This window comes from Capsicum annuum, chromosome 10 (genome assembly GCF_002878395.1).
Source record: "Capsicum annuum cultivar UCD-10X-F1 chromosome 10, UCD10Xv1.1, whole genome shotgun sequence".
Classification (NCBI taxonomy): Eukaryota; Viridiplantae; Streptophyta; class Magnoliopsida; order Solanales; family Solanaceae; genus Capsicum; species Capsicum annuum.
Window position 1 is genome coordinate 167490047 of NC_061120.1, and position 12324 is coordinate 167502370.

The following is a 12324-nucleotide window of genomic DNA, read 5'->3' on the forward strand; positions in this document are numbered from 1 at the left end:
GAAGACTCTATGCTAGAAAATAATGAGTGTTTTGAAAATTTTATATACGAATACTCATATATTGAGACTTAAATTATGCTAAGTAAATATAGGGTATTACACACTATGGATGACAGATACAAATGTGATCACTTAGATTATGTTATACTCCTTGGGAAAAGTATGACACCTCTCCCCATCGTGAGGTTTTCCCCTTAAGAGAACAAGACATTGGACTCTATGTTAGCTCACATGGTTGTAACGCCCCGAAAATGGGTCCTGAGATGTCACACGGTGCTTAGGACCACAAGTGATCCCAAGCTAACCCTTTCTACTGGTATAACTCATAAGCAACTGAAATAAATACGAAAGTCTGAAAGAATAATGCGGAAGATAAATCTTTTCTGAATATGCTCAATACAAAACTATATTAAAACAATACATCTCTGATTATACAAGGAAAAACTTGAATCAACTATCTCAACTCTACTGACTGTCTATGAAGCCTTTACTAATACTGACTATAGGTAGCCGGGACATGACCCCCAGCTATCACTAATCAATACAATTGAATTAAAAAAGACAATACAAAATTATACTTGACTTGAGTCCTAGAATCAAAATAACCCATCACCTGCTGATTGGAAGCTACAAATGGTCTGAGTCTGAATGTGCATACTAAAACTTGTACCTATATTATGAGACAATGTAGCACATAGACATATATATGGATCATTACTTTGAGGATGTACTGAGTATATGAGGGTGAATGCATAAGTAAAAAAACATATCTCATAGTCATTATTTATAAAACAATGCATGATAAATATAAGTGACTCACATAAGCTGGAATATTTGAAATACTAAAATATCTAGCAATAAGAAGTGAAGCATGCTTTATAAATCTCGTGAGCCACAACATTTAGTTCTAAAAGCTGTACTTGAATTCTCTTGTTAAAATCATACTGTCTAAGTGTAAAAAGGACTCATTCTTTACATCTGAAATCTTAGAGCTAACATCTTTTATAACACATAATCTGAAATAACTTCGTGAGCCTTTACACTTAGTTTTCTAAAAACTTTTCTATTATTTTTTTCTTTTGAAACTCAGAGACTTTGGGATCTTTGGAAATCTTTTAGAACTTTGGGACTTAAGGACTTTGGGGACTCTGGGAGTTTCTTCTAACCGACATAAATCATGTGAGCTATTATGGAGTCCAACGTCTTGCCCACGTTAGGGAGAGCTGTTCTATCCTTGCCTTCAGAATAGAACCTTAACTTTAGTGATCACTATCTTAGCCCACTATGGGCAAATCAGAAACCTACGGTGGCACGTAATTCTAGGGCATGAGATCTTGGAATCATACCCAACTCGGAGCTAAATACTACTCCCATACTTATTGCTCAGAACTTTTTAGAGAAATCCACCTTAAAATAGCACAAGGGTCTATAATGAAAACCAATTTTTCTTCTCTTTACTTTGAATCATGAACTAGATGAATAACGTGGATGCCCTATCTTAGATTAGGATCAAAAGATCAAATCTTGCTTAAAAATCATCTTTCTTGAACACCAAGATTGAAATTATGGCTTACAACCCATACTTGGAAATTATGTCAAATCACAATAAACTTCATGCTCATAATAGTATTATTGAAATACTTTAACAATCTCAAACATTCATCCTTGGATTTAAAGAATATATATATATATATATATATATATATATATATATATATATTTAAATGATCATGATTTCATAATGAAGCTAATTCTTGACAACCATCTTGGAAACACTTGAAAATAACAATTTACAATACGGATGTGCAATTCATGGTATAAGTCCTCAATTCAAAGCATAAATAGGTGGAATAAACATGCACTTCAAGTCATAAATCACTTACAAGTTGATAAACTTTAAACAAGACACTTTGAGTGTAAATTCCAACTTGCAAATCATAAAATCTTTAATAAAATCTAAGTTTTTGGGTACAAGAATGAAAGATTTGTTCTTGTTCAAACCCCACCTACCTTGGATGAAGAACTAGATGAATAAATTTGCTTTTGAGATTCTGTTTGCACTCTCAAAGGAGGGTTCTTGGAATTCTTGAGTTGGGAATCTTAAACTTATTTGGAAAAAGGATGGTGGAATTCTTGAAGATGAGTATTGAACTTAGGGTTTTCAATTGAGAGAAAGTTAATGAAATTTTGCCTAAAGTGCTTGTAATAGGCTTTAATCTTGTGTTTAGACGGAATAAGGGTGGGGGAAATTGACTTGATTTCCCCTTTGGATGTGGATATTTAATGACTGAAATAAAATACGCCAGAGACGTGCAGGTCAACGCGCTGGTAACAATGGTAACAATGAGTTATCTGAGGCATCACACCAACTTAGCGTCGACTCATTGGAATTTGACGCTAGTAGCTGGGGAAAATATTAACCAATGCGATAGTCGATGCGGCGCACCAAGATCGCGTTGGTTCACTAATTTGGGATTCCAAAGGAGCTTCAAATGAAGTTCAAAAAATCCAAAACTTTCCCGGGTTTACCTATTGACCTTACTGATCATGAATTAACTTAAATATCCACAATTAATAGATGTCTAGGTTGCGAAACGATATTGCCAACTTTCGAAGGCTAAAATTCAAACTAAGTCTAAGTACTTAGCTAGAATTTTCTAAGTCTGGGACCCTTTAACAAGCTTAAAGGACCAAATTAAGCTACTAATTTGTGGAGTCTTACAATGGTATATGTCGTTTAGAAGAACCTCCCTTGCAGAACAGTTCTTAAGAGAATTCCTTACTAGTAAAGAAAAGATTTTAGAAAACTAAGTGTAAAGTCTCATAACTTTATTCAGATTATGCTTTACAGAATGATATTAGCGGCAGACTTTAGCTTCTAGATTTCAGATATAAAAGTGAGTCCTTTCTACACTGAGAGAACATGATTTATAGACAGATCACTAGTACAACTTTTATACCTAATGGTATGACTCACTAGATTTATAAAGTATGATTTACTACTCATGAATTATAATTTTCATCTTTCAGATGTTCTAGCTTATGTGAGTCATTTACTTTTAGCATGCATTCTTTTGCAAGTTGATATAAATATTGAGATAATGATTTACTTATGCATTCACCCACATACACTCAGTACATCCTCAAAGTACTGATCCACATATATTTCTGTGTGCTACATTGTCTCAAATGTAGGTTTAGGTGCTCAGTTCCAGCAGCGTAAGTAATTTCGAGCATCTCCATCTACATTCCGATAGTTGGTGAGTCCTCATAGTTTAGGGACTTAGTTATTAAGATTTTTAGCTTATCATTTTAGATGATTCAGTATTCTCAGACAGTTTGAGTCAGCTAGGGGTCTGTCTCAATTGACTCTTTAGCATTAGTAGTAGAGGATTGTCAGACAGCTAGATTTGATTTAGATCTTCAGTATTGATTTATCAGACTTTCAAAATTAGTATTTTCAGATATTCTCAGTTAACTCAGGTAGTTTTCCACATTTAGTGTGATTATATATATACACTCCCTTATTTTGAGATTCAGACTTAGAAAAAGACAGACATGGTTAGCTTAAGGCTACTCGTAGTCTTGAGCATCATGTGACACCTCAGGAACAGGTTTTAGGGCATTTCAAACATGGTATCAAATCCAGGTTTATAATAATCCTAGGAATTTATACAAGCCACATTGTGTAGTATCTTAATTATAGGTGTGAGCATGCCATATTTATGAGAAAGAGGCTATGGGACGTTCTTAGAAAATCATCTCTTTCATGATCTATCGTGCTTATAGTATCTCTATCTGCTTTTAAATCATACTCTTATGTGATAGTTAAATATTCCTCCTCCTACTTAAATGATAACCAACCACCCCAGCCCACCGATCCTCTAAATGAGAACGTATCCCATGCTGAGTTTTGGGCTGCCTTTCAAGCATTGGCCCAGGTAGTGACTACCAATTTTCAGGGCACCTATTAGGCTGCAGTTACACTTCAGCAGAATGGTGATTTAGCAGTAGCTAGAATTCGTGACTTTATGAGAATAAATCCGCTAGAGTTCTTTGAGTCAAAAGCAGGTAAGGACCTATTAATTTATTTAGATGAGGTAAAAAAGATCACCCAGATTATGCATATTTCTTACGAGAAGAGTGTAGAGTTAGCATCCTATAAATTGAAGGATGTAGCGTATGATTGGGTAGTTATGTGGAAGAATGGTAGAGGTAAGAATGCAACCCCCATGAGTTGATAGGTATTTTGAGATGCTTTTCTTGATAGGTTCTTTTCGTATGAAATGAGAGAAGCTAAGATAGAGAAGTTTATTAACCTGATGCAAGGCTTGATGACAGTGAAAGAGTACTACCTTAAGTTCAATCAGTTGTCTAAGTATGCCCCTGATATGATGGCTGATCCTAAGGCAAGTATGAGTAAGCTCGGTACTAGCGTATCTAGCTTGGTAGTCAAGGAGTGTAGGATTTCTAAGCTTATTGGAGACATGGATTTTACTAGATTAATGATTCATGCTCAGCAGATTGAGGCAGAGAAATTGAAGGGAAGAGAAAGGGGAAATAAGAAGGCTAGAATTGGGCAGTTTGAGTATGGTCAGACTAGGTTTGAAGGGGGAAATTATTCATAGTTTTAGAATCGTTCATCTATTCCAGCACCATCTTCAGCTAGTGCTCCTGCTCCTAGATATAGGCAGGAGCAGTGGGGTAAGTCTTCTATGTCTATATCTAAGAATAGTATGAGTGGATGACCCAGTTATCCTCTATGTGCTAAGTGTGGTAAGAATCATCCTAGTGAATATTTGATGGGGCAGAAGGGTTGTTATGGTTGTGGTAAGTTAGGTCATGAAATTAGAGAGTGTCTGCATACTAAGTAGGGAAATAGAGATGTTCGTCACCAGACTCAGGCTACTAGTGCACCAGATCCTCTAGGTCGCCCGATTCCTCCTCAGGGCGCATCATCTAGTACCGATAGAGGTTACTGCCAGAATTAGTTTTATGCTTTACCATCCCATCAGAAGAAAGAGGATTCATAAGATGTTGTTACTAGTATGCTTCATGTCTTTCATATTGATGTTTATGGGTTGTTAGACCCCGGATTGAGTTTCTCTTATGTGACCCCATTAGTTGCAGTCAATTTTGAAATAGGTCCTGAAAAGATCCCTGAGACCTTCTTGGTTTCTACCTCAATAGGTGAGTCAATTATTGCTAACAGATCTATAGAAAGTGTCCTATCACTGTCTTTAACACCTCAAAATATCATATCGAGATGCCACACGGTGCCCAAGGCTACACGTAGCCTCAAGCTAACCCTTTAAACAAAAACACTACTCTTGGATACACAACAACATACACGCTACGCTAACCGACTCGACATTTGGAAAAGAATATGAAGACTCAATACATAATATTTTCAACAATTTAACTCATCAAAACCATCCAAAAAATACCAAGACTTATTACAACTTCAATATCAACATTGCTCAATTTGCCATCTAACTCTCATTTAAAGGTACTTGAGACATCAACCCATAGTAGGGATATAGAATTTCCAATATCAATTATAAATTCATAATAAGAAAATAGTGGAATGATAGTATAAATCAAGGCTTAACAAATTAAATCATCATACTCTCATAATCAAATACTTTTTGGACATAATTCCATCTCAACATCATACACATATCGGATGACATAATCCCATAGCTCATGGACAATAATATAAGATATAAAACCATATTTCCAATTCATGGTAAAACATGTAAAATCTCATGTCAATGTAATTCAGCAAAAATATCGGGCACAAGATCGAAAGGATAATTTTGTTCAAAGCCCCACGTACCTAAAAATGAAAGATGAATATAAACTTCTGACTCTAGAACTTTATTCACGAAAATAAAGGGTGCTTCTCGAAGCCCTTAACATGATCAACTCGAATCCCAAATCAATTTGAAATTTCTACGGTTCAATCAAGAGACATAGAAGGATGAAATTTGGAGTAGTAGGGTTGGGGTTTGAGCCTTAGGAAATTTTGGAGAAAAATAAGCTATAGAATGCTCTTAATGGACTTAAATCCATGGTTTAACCGGATGGATTGGAGTGAGAATGACCAAAATAACCTTAAAAATCAAATAATGTCAAATTTGTCCTTTGGTGGAATGTTTTGATAGGCTGAAGTAGATCGACTATAACCTTTTGCTCCGATATCCAAATTGGTTGAAACTAATTTCATTGAAAAGAGGACTTTCAGAGATTTCTTTTGATATATAGTATCTCACCCAGATCAATATGTACAAGGAGTTATGATCGTTTGAAGTTGACCCTAAAATTCGCCTGGCCTCAGTATTTTTTTCCTGCACATTTACTGTTCACCACTATTCATGGTTAGATCGGAATGATCATAACTCATCGCTCGAGTGTCCTTTTTGGATGATCCATATATTGTTTGAAAAATTATTCAATGATCTATGCGATGACGGGTCGGATAGCTAGAAATTCCACACAGAAAAATTATTAATCACGATAAAGAACAGAATTCAACAAATTTTCGTCTGAGATCTTAACGGAAAATTTTTCCGGGGCATCACATCATCTCTTCCTTGGAAACATTCATCCTCGAATGTTGATAGGTAGGTCAAGAATACTATGAAAATGAGTATACAGAGAAAAATCATCTTGCCCAATCATATACTCCATTCTAGATTTTTTTTGGATATCGTAGAAAACACACAAGCCAAGATAAACATAGCAATAAGGATTACATCAAAAGAGAACGATACCTTTGACATGTTCAGGATTTGTAGGAAAGAGGTGGGGATATTTGACACGCATATCTACTTCGACTTCCCAAGTAGCACTCTCCACGGATTGATTTCGCCAAAGCACTTTAACCAAAGAAACTTCCTTGTTTCTTAGCCTACGAACTTGAAAGTCAAAAACCTCAACCGGAATCTCTTCATATAAAGACTCTTGAATACCCGAGCTTTTGGAAGGATAAATCACAACAGAATCACCAATAGACTTCTTAAGCATAGAAACATGGAAAACCGAATGGACGTTAGATAACTCCAAGGGCAATTCAACCTTATACGCTACCTTTCCAATGCGATCCACAATCTTATAGGGACCAATGAAATGGGGACTTAGTTTCCCTTTCTTCCCAAATCTCTTCACTCCTTTCATGGGTGAAACTTTCAACTAAACTAAATCACCAACAACAAATTCAAGGTCTTTCCTCCTTACATCTGTGTATGATTTTTGACGACTTTGGCTTCAACCTTTCCCGAATTAACTTAACCTTCTCGATGGCCTCGAACACCGTATCCGATCCAGTCGTGGCAGCCTCACCAACTTCAAACCAACCAATGGGTGATCTACACCTTCTACCATACAAAGCTTCAAAGGGGCTATTCCAATAGTAGCATGAAAACTGTTATTGTAAGCAAACTTGATTAATGATAAGTGCTCATCCCAACTACCTTTAAAATCAAGCACACAAGTCCTCAATATATCTTCTAAAGTCTGAATGGTCCACTCGGCCTGACCATCTATTTGTGGATGGAAAGCAGAACTTAAACGAATTTGGGTACCGAGACCCTTCTGGAAAGATTTCCAAAACTGAGAGGTAAACTGAGTACCTCTGTCAGAAATAATAGCCAAAGGGATTCCATAAAGTATGACGAGTTCCCGAATATATATTCTAGCATAATCTTCAGCTGTATACAATGAATGCACAGGCAAGAAATGAGCTGATTTCGTCAGCCGATCTATGACAACCCAAATCAAATCATGATGGCGACGAGAAGGAGGCAAAGTAACTATGAAGTCCATATTCACTTCTTTCCACTTCCAAGTAGGAATGCTAAACTCATGCATCATGCCACTGGGCCTTTGATGCTCTATTTTAACCTGTTGACACATGGAACACTTTGCCACAAATTCTGCTATGTTCCTCTTCATACCGTTCCACCAATAGATTTCCCACAAATCATGGTACATCTTGTTAGCACCAGGATGGATGGAGTATCACATGCCATGCGCTTCCGCCATAATCCTCTGCTTCAAGTTATCAACATCAGGAACACATAATATTTCTCAGAGTCTCAAAACGCCATCTCCCCCTTGGGAGAAAACCTCCACCTTTTGGTCTTTAACTGACTCTTTTAACCTGACCAAGGTAGGATCCCTGTTTTGCTTCTTCTTCACTTCCAAAACTAAAGAGGATTCGAAACCGCTTTGCACTCCTATACTACCCTCAGCATCACCAAACAACCTAACACCTAATCTAGCCAAACGATGTACCTCACGGTCCAACTCCTTCTTACCAATCTCCACATGTGCTACGCTACCCATGGACTTTCGACTAAGGGCATTTGCTACTATATTGGCCTTTCCCGGATGATATAGCACGCTCATATCATAATCTTTCAACAGTTCTAACCATCGTATCTGCCTAATATTCAACTCTTTTTGGGTGAATACATACTACAAGCTCTTATGGTCCATGAAGACATCGCCATAGACACCATACAAATAATGTCTCCAGATTTTCAAAGCAAAAACCACGACAGCTCATTCAAGGTCATGGGTAGGATAATTCTTCTCATGAGGCTTTAGCTGCCCGGAAGCATAAGCTACAACCTTGCCCTTTTGCATCAATACACAACCCAAAATGACTCTGGAAGCATCGCAATACCCCACAAAACCATCAATACCGTCAGGCAAAGTCAATATAGGGGCTGAAGTGAGTCGAGTCTTCAACTCCTGAAAACTCTTCTCGCAAGATTTGGACCATAGGAACTTCACTTTATTTTGGGTCAAATGGGTCATAGGAGACACAGTAGATGAAAACCCTTCAACAAAATGATGATAATAACCAGCTAGACCCAAGAAACTTCGGATATCAAAAGGAGAAATAGGTCTAGGCCGACTCTTTATAGCCTCTATCTTTTGAGGATCAACTCTAATACCTTCGGAAGAAACAACATGACCTAAGAAGGCTACTTAGTTCAGCCAGAACTCATACTTACTGAACTTAGCATACAAAAGATGAGTTTGAAGAGTTTCCAACATGATTTGAAGATGATCCGCATGATCACCCTCACTTCGGGAGTAAATAAGAATATCATCAAGGAGCACTATTATAAATAAATCCAGATATGGACGGAATACACGGTTCATAAGATCTATGAAAGTCGCTGGAGCATTAGTTAACCCGAAAGACATCAGTAGAAATTGAAAATGATCGTAACAGGTTTGGAAGGCTGTCTTGGGGATATCACATTCCCTAACCTTAAGTTGGTGATAACCGGATCTGAGGTCTATCTTTGAAAAGTAGCTCGCACCTTACAATTGATCAAATAAATCATCAATTCAAGGAAGCGAATATTTATTCTTGATAGTAACCATATTAAGCTGCCGGTAATCAATACACATCTGCAAAGAACTATTTTTCTTGCGCACAAACAAGACACGTGCACCCCACGGGGACACACTAGGTTTGATAAAGCTTTTATCTAAAAGATCTTTCAATTGCTCCTTCCACTTTTTAAGTTCCGCGGGAGCCATGCGATACGGAGGAATGGAAATAGGCTGAGTATCGAGAAGAAGGTCAATCCCATACTCTATCTCTCTATCAAGAGGTACTCCAGGGAGATCTTCTAGAAAGATATCAAGAAACTCATTAACAACATTAATTGACTGAATGGTTGGGGTTTCAGACTTAGTGTCTTTAACCCAAACCAAATGGTGGATGCAACCTTTGTAAATCAACTTCCTAGCTTTGAGATAGGATATGAAACAACCCTTAGGAATCACAGAACTCCCGGACCATTCGAGGATAGGTTTATCAAGAAACTAAAACTTGACCACATGGGCACGACAATCAATAGACACATAGCATGAGTGAAGACAATCCATACCCAGAATGATATCAAAGTCAACCATATCTATCTCAATTAAATCAGCATACATAACCCGATGAAAGACAATAATAAAATATTTCTCATACACCCGCTTAGCAATGATAGACTCTCCTACCGAAGTAAAAACCAAAATAGTCTAAAAAATTCGTTCAGGATCCATTTCAAAATTTATAGCAACCAGAGGTGTCACATAAGAAAAACTCGAACCGGGGTCCATCAACACATAGATATCAAAATAGAAAACATAGACCATACTAATGACAATATCGGGAGAGTCCTCCTACTCTTGATAAAGTGGTATAACATAGAAATGATTCTGGCATTGACCGCCAGTAGTACTAGATGAAGCACCTTGAGGAGGAACTAGACTGGCTGCGGGAGGTGAGGCACTGGTAGCCTGACTCTGGGGATAGGCATCACGACTCCACTATCTAGCACTCGGGCAGTCTCTAAGTATGTGGCCTAACTTGCCATAACCAAAACAGCCCCGCTGCCCCATATAACACTCCTCAAAATGGTCTTTACCACACTTAGCACATGAAGGAGGATAAGGTCGGTTGCTTACACTGTCCTAAGACCTGGAAGGTACCGACCTATTCTCAAGCTTCTGCTTGCCTCGATATATAAGAGCACTAGCTGAGGAAGGCGCAGGTATAACTGGACGTCTCTGAAACTGATGGCGACTCCCTCCGAAGAATCTAGTCTGACTAGACCCTTGTTGCTCCGATCTAACTCTCCTAATCCCTCTTTCTCTTTCTCTTTCTCTTTCCTTTATCTTGTCTGACTCAATCTGTTGGGCGGAATCATTAACCTAGGAAGATCAATCTCCCTGTTGATCATAGTAGATCTACATTCTTTCACCACATAACTCGACACCCCAGTTAGAAACCTGCTTATACTAGTCCTCGAGTCAGCCATCATATTAGGAGTGTACTTTGATAGCTGATTAAACTTAAGACAATACTCCTTAACCTACATGGATCTTTGTCTCAAATTCATAAAATCCTTTATCTTAGCTTCCCATAACTCAAGAGGAAAGAATCTATCTAAGAAAGCATCTTGAAATAATTGCCAAGTCACCGGAGCGGTATCTTCCTCTCTACCCTTATTCCACATCTGCACCCAGTCGTAGGCAACATCCTTCAACCAATAAGAAGCCAGCTCTATACTTTCTTCCTCGGTCACGTGTATAATCTATATAATTTTTTTCATTTCATCAACATACATCTACGGGTCCTCACCTGCTCTCGACCCATGAAACTCTGGCAGATTCATCCATATAAAGTCTCAAATTCGTGCTGCTGCTGAATTATTTTCCTACGGAGGTGGAGCATTGGCTTGAGTATTGGCGGTAACTTCCTGGACTAGCATCTGAAAAGCTGCCCAAAATTCAGTATGAGATACCGTCTTATGTAATGGATCAATAGGTTGAGGTTGGTTGTTATTTCTGCAAGCTCGATGTGAAGGCATTTTCTATCATAAGAACGTACGAATTAATAGCATAAGGAAACAGTTGTAAGCATGATAGAATCTTGTAGAAAGAAAGAAATGAGTTTTCCTAGAATGCCCCACAGCCTCTTGATCATAGGTGTGGCGCACTACACACCGATGCTCAAGACTCTTCGTAATGCGGCTTGTTAGACTCCCTAGGACTTTTCACAACCTTAGGCTCTGATACCAAGTTTATAACGCCCCGAAATATCATTCCGAGATGCCACACGGTGTCCAAGGCTACACGTAGCCTCAAGCTAACCCTTTAAGCCAAAACACTACCCTTGGGTTCCAACACAACAACATACATGCTACGCTAATGATATATATATAAGTACATATCATATCATATCATACATGGCATGGAATATCGTTAGACTTTACATAAATGGAATGTATATACATAAACCAACCCAACAATACACTAGTTTGACATAGCCTCTATAAAGTAAAATCAATGAGCCATTGGGAAAACCCCCCAACCGACTCAACAGACCAAAGGGATAACAAAACAACAGTACCAAAACTAGAAACTTGGTCCTTGAATCATGAGGACTCACCACTGAAGGAACGTAGATACGGAACTCAGGTATCACTGTCATGGCTGCGGCTGAGTATCTAAACCTACATCATGGTAAGAATGTAACCCATAGAGAAATATATGGGTCAGTACAAGATACGTATAGAGTATGTGGGGCGCATGGAAAATATAAATAATATCATAAATTTCATAAAAACGTACATACGGACTATAATGACACACCTGGCTTGAGTGACATTGAATCATGCAACTCATAATATCTTAGATAGGAAATGTAGGAGAAAAACCTCATAAATCATTATTGATTATCATAGGCAATTTGACTTACCACATCAAAACTCGGAGTGACTCGGTATTTCAATAAACATGACT